Genomic DNA, 11398 nt, shown 5'->3' on the forward strand with positions numbered 1-11398 from the left:
AACGGCTGCTCCCTCACTCACACTCACGCACACACCGCACACACAGATGGACACAAACCCACGCGCGCCCGGGCACACGCCCCTGCGGACACGCAGCCTCCCCCCTCCCCACCTCCCCGCGGATGCTGAGCGGGAGGGAGGCACCGCACACACGTACCCCCCCCAAGACCCCCCGCGCAATTGCAGACGGCGGAGCACACTCGTGAATGCACCGCGATTGCGGGGCCACGCACGCACACACCACACACAGCAGAGTCCCTGCCTGCCTGGACAGGGGACACGCTGCAAGCCCCCCCACCTCCCGCCGGATGCACGCCCAAGCGAAGGCAGAGCACGCTGGCAGCCCCTTGCACACACACGTGTGCGCCATGCACACGGAGCCACGCACATGCGGCCTTGCACAGTGGACCCTCCGCACTCTCCCCACCCCATCGAGAGGTGCAGACCCACATGAAGGCACCCCCTGTGCACCCCTACACACATCCTCGCATGCTTGCAAGTGCCCCAGCCCCTTGCACAAGCACCCTCTTGGAGTGCGCAACGAAAGCGCCACACGCAGAGGCAGACTGAAATGAAAGCACCGCACTCGAATGCACGCCACACAACTGAACACCCAGCGCACACAAGACTGCATGCTCACACCCTCTTGCACAACCGATGCACAAGTGGGGTGGCACGCCCGCACGCGTGCCCACCTTTCCCTCTCAAGGGCATCCTGCCGGTGCGTGCTGAACAAGCCCATCCATCGCACCCCCACGGACTCGGGGTCCCCCATGGTACGTGGGGTTGCTCCGTTTCCCATCGCAGGTAAAGACTGTGAACGTGTGGGGGTCTGTGGGGCGAAGAGGACAGGCGTCCTCCTGTGCTGTGCACAACGACTCCTGACAAGTCAGAAGCTGAGCAACCGGGCCAGGGTTGCCAGGCCAGGGAGCCCCGCTCCAGTCGTGGAACGACGGAATTCGGGAGTGCCAGGGTGAAATGTGCCAAGGAGGGACGGGAGCCGGGTGTGAGGCTTTGGTGTGCAAAAGGCTGGGACAGGCAGGCCTGGCTGGGCAGGTGCAGGCGTGTGCTGCTGGGGCACGCCAGCAACACGTGTGAGAAGGCAGAGCTGGCAGGCAGAGGGCTTCGCTGCAAGCTGAGTTATGGAAAATGACTCTTTCCAAGGAATTGCTAAAATTAAAGCAGCAGCGAGGCCAAACGAGCTGGAGCCAAAGGGGAGGGTGAGCAAGGACAGCCGAGCAGCCTCAGGGCAAGGAAGGGCAGGGTGGGCAGGAGGGGAAGGCAGCCTCGCAGGGTTCCCACCTCTCCCCAGCTCCTGCCACCCGCACGGCAATTGCAAACACTCGGGGTGGGGTGGGGGGGCTGGATCTGGGGAAAGGCTGATTTGCACTGGCTGGGGGATGCCATGGGGCAGGGGGGCCTGGGAGGAATAGCCCTTCCCAGCCACATCCCCTGCTTGGCTGCCAGCATGCAGATAAATACCTCAGTTTCCTCAGCCTGGAAGAGACAATGCCCATGGAGAAACTGCCTGATGGCTGCCAGGGGCTAGGTGCCAGCGAGGGGCAGAGACCGGTGCTGACGGGGGATTTCTGGGGAGCCCTGCAGAGCCCTACAATTCATTATGGGAGTCCTCTGCCCTGGCCCCCAGCCCAGAGGCTGTGGCAGGGCTGGGGTGCTGCTCCCTGGACATCAACATTTGGGTCGGCCGTAAGGGCTGTTTCAGTTTCCAGATATCCGAGTGTTCCCAGCACAATACCCCGTGACTCAGGAAACAGCACATGTGAGAAAACTCTGCAGAGAGGACTTAGGAGAAATACTCCCACTGGCATGTTCCCACTTTCCCTGGCATCACAGGACTTCTGGGCTGCAGAAAACAACAGTAGTAAAAACAACAAACAAAAACTTTCTTCCTGATCTTTGTGTTAAAGAAAAAAAAAAAAAAAAGAAGGTAATCTTTGGGCAAGCCTACAAAAGCCAATCTATTTTGTTCCAACTAGATATATGTTGATCAAATTAAAGATACCACCTCTTGCTGCAGTCCTGGCCTCACACAGACAATGTCACACAGGCGGAGGAAGGGAGCTGAGTGGAAGCCAGCTTTCGTCTAGTTTTTCATTGATGTTACTAAAAGCCACTATTAATTGGATGGAAATAATGATGTTTTGTCTCAGACAAAGGTTCACAATAAATTATCTGTTTCTTGTTACTGGTTTTATCCATGAAGAATAACCAGCATGTTGGGGCTCTGGGGGACTTTGTGATAGATAATAGCAGGTCCTGAAAAAACAGGAGGGAAAACTAAGAGCATAGAGGGGTTGTGTCCGGGGCTGTTCAGCAGATTGCAGCAGAGATGGAGAATGACGGTCCTGCCCAGAGACTTTATACCTGGTTGAAATAGTCACAAAATGAAGAAGAGGAAAGAAAATCCCAACCCCTTTTTCTCCATCTTCATCCCTCCAGCCCAACTGTCAGCCAGGATCAGGCCTGAAAAAGGAGTAAAAGCAGTGCAGGAAGGAGTAACTCTCAGATGCCACTGGGAAACATGTCAGGAGAGCAGGTGGGTTTGTGGGGACAGGGATGGAAAGATGCCTCAGCACCAACAGGTCCAGGAGGAGAGCTGGACTCAGGGCAAGGATTTTCCTCTAGTTTATGAGCCAACATCGGGTCATCACCATGGGCTGCTTTCCCCATCCACTGTACCCCAGTGGAAGCCACCTGGAGAAAGCAAAGGGCTCATTGCAAGCCTGTACACTGATGTTCAACCAGGAGGTCATCACCAAGAATGTCACTCTACCCCATTGTGTGCCACCCACCTGCCTTCAGCAGCAGTGGTACCCCAAGCAGGGGGGAGGATGCTTCACAGCTGTATGGTGAGAGTGTGATAGAGCCAAGCCATGGTTAGATCCTGAACTTTTTGGGCTGGACTTGGCCAGTTGTAAAGCAACACAAATACCTTGGACACCTGGGGCCAAAGCTCAGGGGACAGCATTTGCCTGGTTGTACACCAAAGCTGCATATATTTAAGGTGAGAGTCTGAACCAGTGTCTTTCCAAGCCATTTATTTGATACTTCATGGCAAACGTCTGACTAAGTTACTCCCAGAATATTCAACCATCGGGAGAGCTGATTGAATGATTACCAGTGAATCATTTGTTCAAAGCAAAATGCCCAAATTCCTACACTGAATTGCTGGCAGGCAACACACAGATAAGTTTCATTCTCCAAAATCCCCGAGTTCACATCATCCTCTTAAGTCTGTGCTCCTTGCTCATGGCTTCCCCAAAATACCCGCCCCCTGCCCGACCCCTTGCCACCGGCAGGAGCAAGGTGAATAGGAGACGTGGGGAACCATTCCTTGAATTCCTGCTGGACTTCAGGCGAACAACAACACAGCAGGCTGAGCTAGGAGCCTTGTCTCTTGCCTTTGCACAAAAGAGATTCTCCGGAGGGGGAAAAACCCCACAACAATGGTGAGAAAACGTACAGGGTAGGCAAAGAAAGCAGCTGACCTGGCATGCCGCAGGCCAGAAAAAAAGTACAAATGATCTTGCAAAGAAGCAGGAAAAGATGGGAGCTACGGAGCCAACGAGCTTTTTACTAGCCCGATTTAATCATCTTCTCAGCAAATGCTCCCCACGAGGAACAAGAGGGGAAAGCAAGATCATGAAAAGATTGCAGGCAAAGGAATTCTGCTGGTACTCCTGGACTGATTAAAATTCCTCAGGACTCATGGCAGGAGAGATTATTTTATGTAAATCTTCACCTTGTCTTTATTACATTCGCCAAACTTCTTCCTGTGTAGATAGCAGGGAACGGCGGGAGGTGCGTGCGAAAGACAAAGATGGAGATAATAAGTACAGGACTTGGCTGTAGCTTTCCAGCCTGTTACCCATGTGCCTGCGAAGGCTGATGGTGGTGAGTGTCTGTGTGCATGCATACAGCAAGGTGCGAGTGAGGAGAGGCTGTGGGGACCTCCCAGAGCCTGGACAGGGTGTGATGTGGCCATATGTGTGTGCAAAGGTTTGTGTGGGAGAAAATCCTGTCCTTGGATGCAACCCTGATCATGGGTATCAGGTGGCTTGGACATGAGTGATTAGCATGATTTGGGATGCAGAAGGGTGCAGAAGGATTGAGGTCCAACCGGTCAGCTAAAATATGTGAGTAAAGTTTCCATGTGCAGCAAGGATGTCAGGTTGTGCACGCTGTTATCAAACCGCTCCTGGAAAACAGAGATTGGCATATGGTGAGACCCCTCACTGCTACTGCCGGGTAAGATTTCGATGACAAAGTACCGCCTGACACCTGTTATAAATAACGTCTGTCCCATCACCCACTCAGCACATGGCCCACTGCTGCCAGCGCCTTGCTCGGAAGAGGCTCAGCGTGGAATGAAAGCCATATTTAAAATACATTTTCGCATATGTCTTTCTGAGTGAGGAACAACGGGAGAGGGGTCTGGAAAAAGTTTCCCTCAGCACTTTTCTCCCCTGGCCTCACAAGCACAACCCCATACAATCTCAGGCAAGAACGAAGACCTTATAATGATCATGTTTTGCATCACTATTTTATGAATATTCTGAATTAAAGGATGGGTGTTGCAATGCCCCTGGAACTGGGAAATCAGCACCATAATCCTGCGTATTTGCCAGGTAGAGTGTTTTTTCCCCCGTAGACCAGGACGTCTTACAGGGGTGGGACAGCGCTATCAGGTTTGGGGACTGTGGAGGTGCCAGAGGGATGCGGCTGGCACAAGGCACACACAGGCACATCTTCAGGAGGGGAACTGGGCATCCTTCCTGACGCAGCCTCCAGCCCTTCCTGTAACAGGATTGCACCCAAACCACCAAAGGGTCTGCAGTTTTACGCATGGCAGAGGTGCTCTCATTGCCATTGAGAAAGCAGGGTTGTCCTGATAGCTGTGGCTCTTGCCTGTATTGGGAACCCTCCACCACAAAACCTTACCAGTCCCCAGTCATGTGTGAGCCTGTCCCAAGCTGTGTCCCATGCCAGCACAGTTGGTTCATCCCCAACCATCTCCCTGTAGATTAACACCTCGAGACAGGCTAGCATCTGCGGCAGCATGGCTCCTTGCTCTGGTTGCAGGACTGGCTTCTATCATGAATCATCTTCCTCACATAGAAAGCAGAAGCCAAGGATTAAAGCAGTTTGAAGTTTTTAGTGTGAAAAGGTTGGATTTAGAAGAAAAAAGTGACAGAGATGGTTTTTGAATGCCATTTTTTTGCCATTTGCAAACCCCTGCTCCCACAATTTTCCAAAGAAATTTTTTTTTTTTTTTTGAGGGGGGAAATTAATTTTGTGTCACTTTATCTCATTTTGCCTTGAGCTGAAAAGAATGATTCCCCCAGAAACCCACATTTTGGGTAAATATAATATTGTAGTTAAAAGAATTCTGGGAAATCTCAGGAAAAATCAAAGGTCATTCAGTTTCAAACTGTGCAAGTCAGAAACACCTGGGAAACATCAGTGCTGGGTGCAGGGAGCAGGGAAGGAGAGGAGGGAGAGCTACCCATCTCTGCCAGCAGCCCCCATAAGTTCCTGCTGGCTGCCTTTGGAGTGGGAGATCCCCAGTGGGAAATCACTGTTCCAGATATGATGCCTGGAAAGAGATACCACCACCACCTCCATTCCTGTGCTCCCCATTATTTGGGTCTCAATGAGTATTAAACTTTCAAAGATTAATTTCTTGTAATGATTTGCTGAGTTTCTCATCCTTACTCTTCAGGGTAAACTCCTGTAAGCCCAGAAGCTCAACCAAGCAAGTGAAACCCTCTTGGGCTGTCCCATCCTCACCCCATAGCTTCTTGGTGCCTCTATGCTGGGTGTGTCTATACCGTGAGGATAGATGACTCCCGTGCTCACTAATGAAAGCATGGACACATATAGCCCTTATCTAGGAAGGAGAAATATCCCCTTCCTGCTTCTGTATCCTCCACCACATTCCGCTTCCTCCATCCCTTCTCCTTTACTACCCATGTCCCAGCCATCCCTTCCTTCAGCATCACCACTGCCAAGATGAAAATTAGACAAATATTTGCTTTTCTCTCCCACAACCTGGCAAAATCACAGGGCATTAAGCACACCTGCCTGTTTACTGCATGTTGAAATGTTTCAGTTTTGACCCTTTAACACTGCTGTTTTTCAGCATAGATCCATTTGGCTCCTGCTCAAATCTGAGAAGCAGACACTTTCTTTGCAAAAATGCCAGAATGGGACATAAAGACAAATTGCATAACTGTTTTTTATCATGTCCTCAGAGCAGGAAGGGCACCAACACATTCCTCTTCTCAAAACTTCTGTTTTGAGAATTTCCAATTCAAAGACATCTTCCCCCCCCCCCCAAAAAAAAACACAAAAAACCAACCAACAAACCTCTCAAACAGCCTCATCTTGGAGTCTGTTATCTGAGCCCAAACACATCTGTTTTCACAAGAGAACTGATAGGTGTCTTCTCACTGGATTTGCGTGATATTGCCTGTTTTGGGAACACCTTGCTTGCCTAGGACAATGTGCCACTGGGGACTAGAAACACTGGTCCTGGGAGCATTCAACAACTATCTGCCGAGAAGACCTAATGGTCCAAATATTCTGCAAAACGCAAAACTATCCTGACCAAAACTGTTCAGCTGTGACTTCCTGAAAGGTGTTGAAAAATCTGGCAGGGTGCGGAAAAGCCCATGAAATTTCCTTGGGAAATTGAGCCGGCATTGCAAAAGGCTGCTGAAATTTCTCAGTTTCGTCCAGGTGGAGATTCAAGCCCTCACGAGAAACAAGAAAATCTGCATCTCCCCTGATACCTCGATGAGAAACAGCAAGCTAGCAGAACTTCAGGTGCTGTAAATTTTGGTTCCCTGACAGCAACTTTAGCAAAGCTTCCCACCTAGAGGAGGGAAATTCATTATACTTGCACAGCTTCTTTGTTTGAACTGAAAAAAGCTCCCATGGAAGTTTTGGGTGATTTTGGAGCTGGAGGAGGCTACTGAAATACTGATGCTCTGGAGGCTTCGAGGAGGGGTCTGAGACTTCATACCCTCTGCATGGAGAGGACTGTCTTCACCCCCTAAGGCCAGGCACGGACTTTTCCCCCTCCGTCTCTGTTTGCTTGGATGCTTATAGAGATGTGCCAGCGATTTCCAACCATCCCTCGCATACCCGCTGCCTCGTTAGCAGCAAGTTCCGCTTGGCATGAAAGAAATGCTGCTAAGCGGAGAGGATGCAGCCATCACAGGTGACAAGAGGAGTATTTTTCCATCAGGGTCTCAGGGGAAGGAGGGGAAAATACAAATAAAAGGACTCTTTTTGCTTCGGCAGCTCCTGCCACCCTCGGCGTGCCGCGGGATAATTCTCCTTGCTTGCAGTGCCATCTCCCGGCAGGGTCTGCTCGGGGAACGCCTGCGGATGCTCTGCGCTTGCGGAGTGCTGTGGGGGGGAGGCTGGGAGCATATTTCGGGAGGGCTGGATTGCTTCTCCCAGCCTGCCAGCGGCTGGTTTGAGCACCGAGGGGCTGAGCTTTCAGGGGGAAAAAAAAAAGCAAACGCACCCCCCCACCCCCCACCCCTCCCCCCCTCAGTTTTCACAGACCTTTCCCTGCATTAGTATAAGAGATGCCTTGCATGTGGGGCTTCTAAATAAGACAAACTTTCTCTGAAGTGTAGGATGACAGAGACCATTGCTAAATCTGATGCCTGAACATAAGAGGAAAAGTGATGCTGGACATTGCAGAATGGTGTAAATGTAAAGGTCCCTGAGACACCTGTCCTTTGCTTGTTCTTGCAGCTATATGGGGAAGCGAGGGCCTGTCCTTCTCCTCTGTCTGCAAAGCATCAGGCAGCGGGCCCTGGACTCTTCAGGTACTCCTGGGAGAGCAACAGTGATCTGAAGGAGGAAGATTGTTGAGAAGCATCAGTTTCCACCCTTGTAAGTGGCTCTTGTTCCATCAGAGGTTTTGAGCACCAGTTTTGCTTCCACGAGTGTATACTTGGGTTTAGGAGTGTTGAGATGCTCATCATCTGAGACCTACACTGACTGCTGCATCAGGGGTGTAGTCAGGACAGGACCTGGCTCCCAATGTGAAATGACCCTGGGACATCTGTGGAAACAGACGGGGGGGTAGTGGACACCTCTCAGCCAGTGAGTGTTCCCTCAGGGATATGCAATCCATCAGACAAGGCAGGCAGAGGCAAGGGGAGAGACCAGGGAACGGAGAGGCAACCAGATTTCCTCATGGGGTGGGACAGCCCAGATTTTGGTGTGCCAGATCCCAGCTTGTCCCCACCAGTGGTCCTGCTCAGCTTTGGCTGTGCCCAGGTCAGCTACATCCCACGTGCACATCCCACAGGCTGGATTCTTCCCATAGGCTCCTGCCACCTCTGAGCCATCCAGGGAGCAAACCCCAAATTGGGACTTCATCTTTCTCTGCCTCTCAGCACCTCCCAAGCACCTGGATCCTGTCAGGCCAGAGAAGAGATGCCTCCCCTTGATCAGCATCTTTTCAAGCCCATGGTATGAGCCTGCCGTAACCCTGGCACATGGGATGTAACAGCTCCTGCCATGTCACTCGCTGTGGTAATAAGTGATAAATAATTGCAGTGACCTGCCCTGTAGACCACAGCTGTACTTAGAGGCCTCTGTGGAGGTCAGGGCTCTGGGAGAGGTGTGATGGGTACTAATGGCTGTCCCTACAGTGCTAATTTAAGTAAGGATGGAAACGAAAGCACATCAACTCTTATTTTCACATAATGGACTGATAGGAGAGCTGTGAGAGCATTTTGTCAAGCAGTGAAGATCAAGCTCTTGGTTTCCTTCGCCTTCTCTTCTAGTGCAGTGTTTTGATTTTTCCTCCTGGTACATCCTTCAAGCTCTTGGAGTCCTGCACCCAGATGTGGGTGCAGAAGTGCGTCCTCACTATCTCTGGGGCAAGCATGAGTCATTCTTTTATTCAGACTTGATAAGTCATCTTAAGCTCTGCTTACGGACCACAGAAGAGTATGGGAGACTCGCCATTCTCTTGGTCTCTCTGTATCAATAAAGGCTATTTTCCTGAAAGGGGTACAAAAATCCTGTGCTTGATGCAGAAGTCCTCAGGCTGGCAGGAGGAACCAGGTTTACACCAAGCAACAAGTCAGACCAGATGATCAAAATGGTCCTCGCTGGCCTTAAAGTTTATGAATGCTGTTTAAAGGCTTGGGAGCTCTGCTTTGGTCAGTTGGTTTCAGCGAAAAGCCTTTGAATTTTGATTGCTTTCCCATTCAGCTAAGTCCCAATTCAATTTCTTCTGGACAAGTTTATCATCTTCCTCCTGCCAGCCAGGCGCTTTAATCTCGAACATTGTCTTCTGTTGCCCATCTAGTTCAGACTGCTTCAGCCTTTTCCAGGCAAACTGAGATGAAAAGTGCCATCCCAGGACAGGCAGCTCTGCCTGCCAGCTTGCCCCAAAACCCTGTGTCAGTGCTGCCAGAAGCAGGCAGGGGTTGTGGGGTAAGGGGATGGTTGGCACCACACTCACAGCCATGGTCAATACCCTGTAATCCCAAGCATCCTTAAAACTAAAGCAGGGAGGGAAAGGACTGCCAGGGATAGATTAGTGTTGGCTGCTGACAGGGAATCAGCCAGGCAAGAAAAAGAACTGGAAAAAAGAGCAAGATGAGATGTGAATGCTCTCAGCTGCAGGGAAATGATATTTCTTGTACCAACAGTGAACACAGCAATAGGAAAAGGCTTTGGATGTAAGCATCCTGATTTTTTAAAGTATGCTCCTGCTGCCGCTGTAACAGCATGTGCTTGCAGATAAAGGGTGTTTGGAAGGAGTGTGAAAAGCAGGAGCACAGTTCCCTGAGTAATTTAATTTCTTCCACAGAGATCTTCAGTGTGGGAGCAGGCAGCACAAGCTGCCCCACAATCTTGCAAGGGATGTGGTCAGCACAGTGCATGCCAAAATCTAGGCTTTTGTTTATGGAGAACTGTGAATGAATGAAGATCCTCTGGTGGTTTCCTCATGGACTGGAGCTTTCTCCAGTTGCAAAGGCTGCTGAGGGCATCTGCCAGCCTTGGGCTGCAGAGGTGAGGAAAGGAACACGGCTGGAAACGGGTAGCAAAATGGTGCAGATGGGGTGTGGAGGCAGCTACACCAGATGAGCTCGTGGAAATAGTTAATTCAAGGAGGAGGGGATGACACTTCCAAGAAAACATCAGTGCCCAAAGTCTTAGGTGCACTGGCTCAGCAGCACAGCTCTTGTGTCTCTGTACCTTGACTCTGTCATCAGATATATATGCAGGGCTATCTTGTGCTTACACTTGGGGGGGGGTCCTGATTTCAAAGCACCCCCTTCTGCAGCACTGCTGGGCTGCCTTAGATACAGGATATGGACCACATCTGCCTTGACATGGATGAGGCAATTCCCCATGCCAGGCAAAGCACAGGACAAGCAGAGGATGTGGGAAATGATATATTAGAGCCCTATTTATTGTCTATCCACCATCCAGACAGGATGGGTGGGAAAAGTGCAGACACCAAGAGCATTAAAGGTCTTTCTGCTGGGAGAGCCTTTCTCTGCTCGAGCTCCTCTCAGCAAGAAACATCTCTCGATAAAACTCTTTCAGCAGTGCTGATGGCAGACTGTAGCGGAGCAGCAAACACAACCCCAGCAGGAGACCGTTTAGGTTATTATTTTAATTAATTGCACATGTAGCTAAACTGAAAGAAAAATAGAGATGTGACACCCAATTATTCAAATCAGCTCCTGCCAGTTACACACCACTGCTGCTACCACAGTCACAGTGTGAAGCTCTGCCCTCTGCTACCTCCAGAAATGCCAGATATTTGCATCTCAAGGTTGGCAAGATGTCTTGCAGCTTTTCACTCTGTGGAAAAGGGATGAGGAATTTTAAATTTACCAGCGTGGTCCCACAAGGAATTGCATTTCCTAGAGCCAGTGAATTAACCTCTCCTATAGCAGAGTTTCCTCCAAAAGCCTCATTCTTCACAATGTAGCACAGACTGCTCCAGACAAGCTTCCCAGTGACCCAGGCTGTCGCTGGAAGATGCAGCCCCATAGCCAGGACAAGGACTGGGTGAGAACAACAGACATTGGGCTCCTAGAGGGAAGCACCCTCAAATCAGTGTCCAGCTCCAAGGAGATGCTAACCCAGCTCCAATCATTTGGGTTGAGTTCAGGAGGTTAAAGCAGAATGCTTAAGGCTTGGAAAGCTTAACGTTTTATTCTGTAGTGACCAAAAATGTGAAAAAGAGACTGTCAGACTTTTCAGGAGTTTTTTGAACATAATTCCCCCTGGGAGCAGGTGTTGCAGGATTTACAGCTGCCTGTTCCCATTCTCACACCACGGGGGCAGACATGACAATTTCTGTTCAGTGGTGCCAGGC

This window comes from Athene cunicularia (assembly GCF_003259725.1).
Source record: "Athene cunicularia isolate RWA chromosome Z unlocalized genomic scaffold, athCun1 chrZ_part1, whole genome shotgun sequence".
NCBI lineage: Eukaryota > Metazoa > Chordata > Aves > Strigiformes > Strigidae > Athene > Athene cunicularia.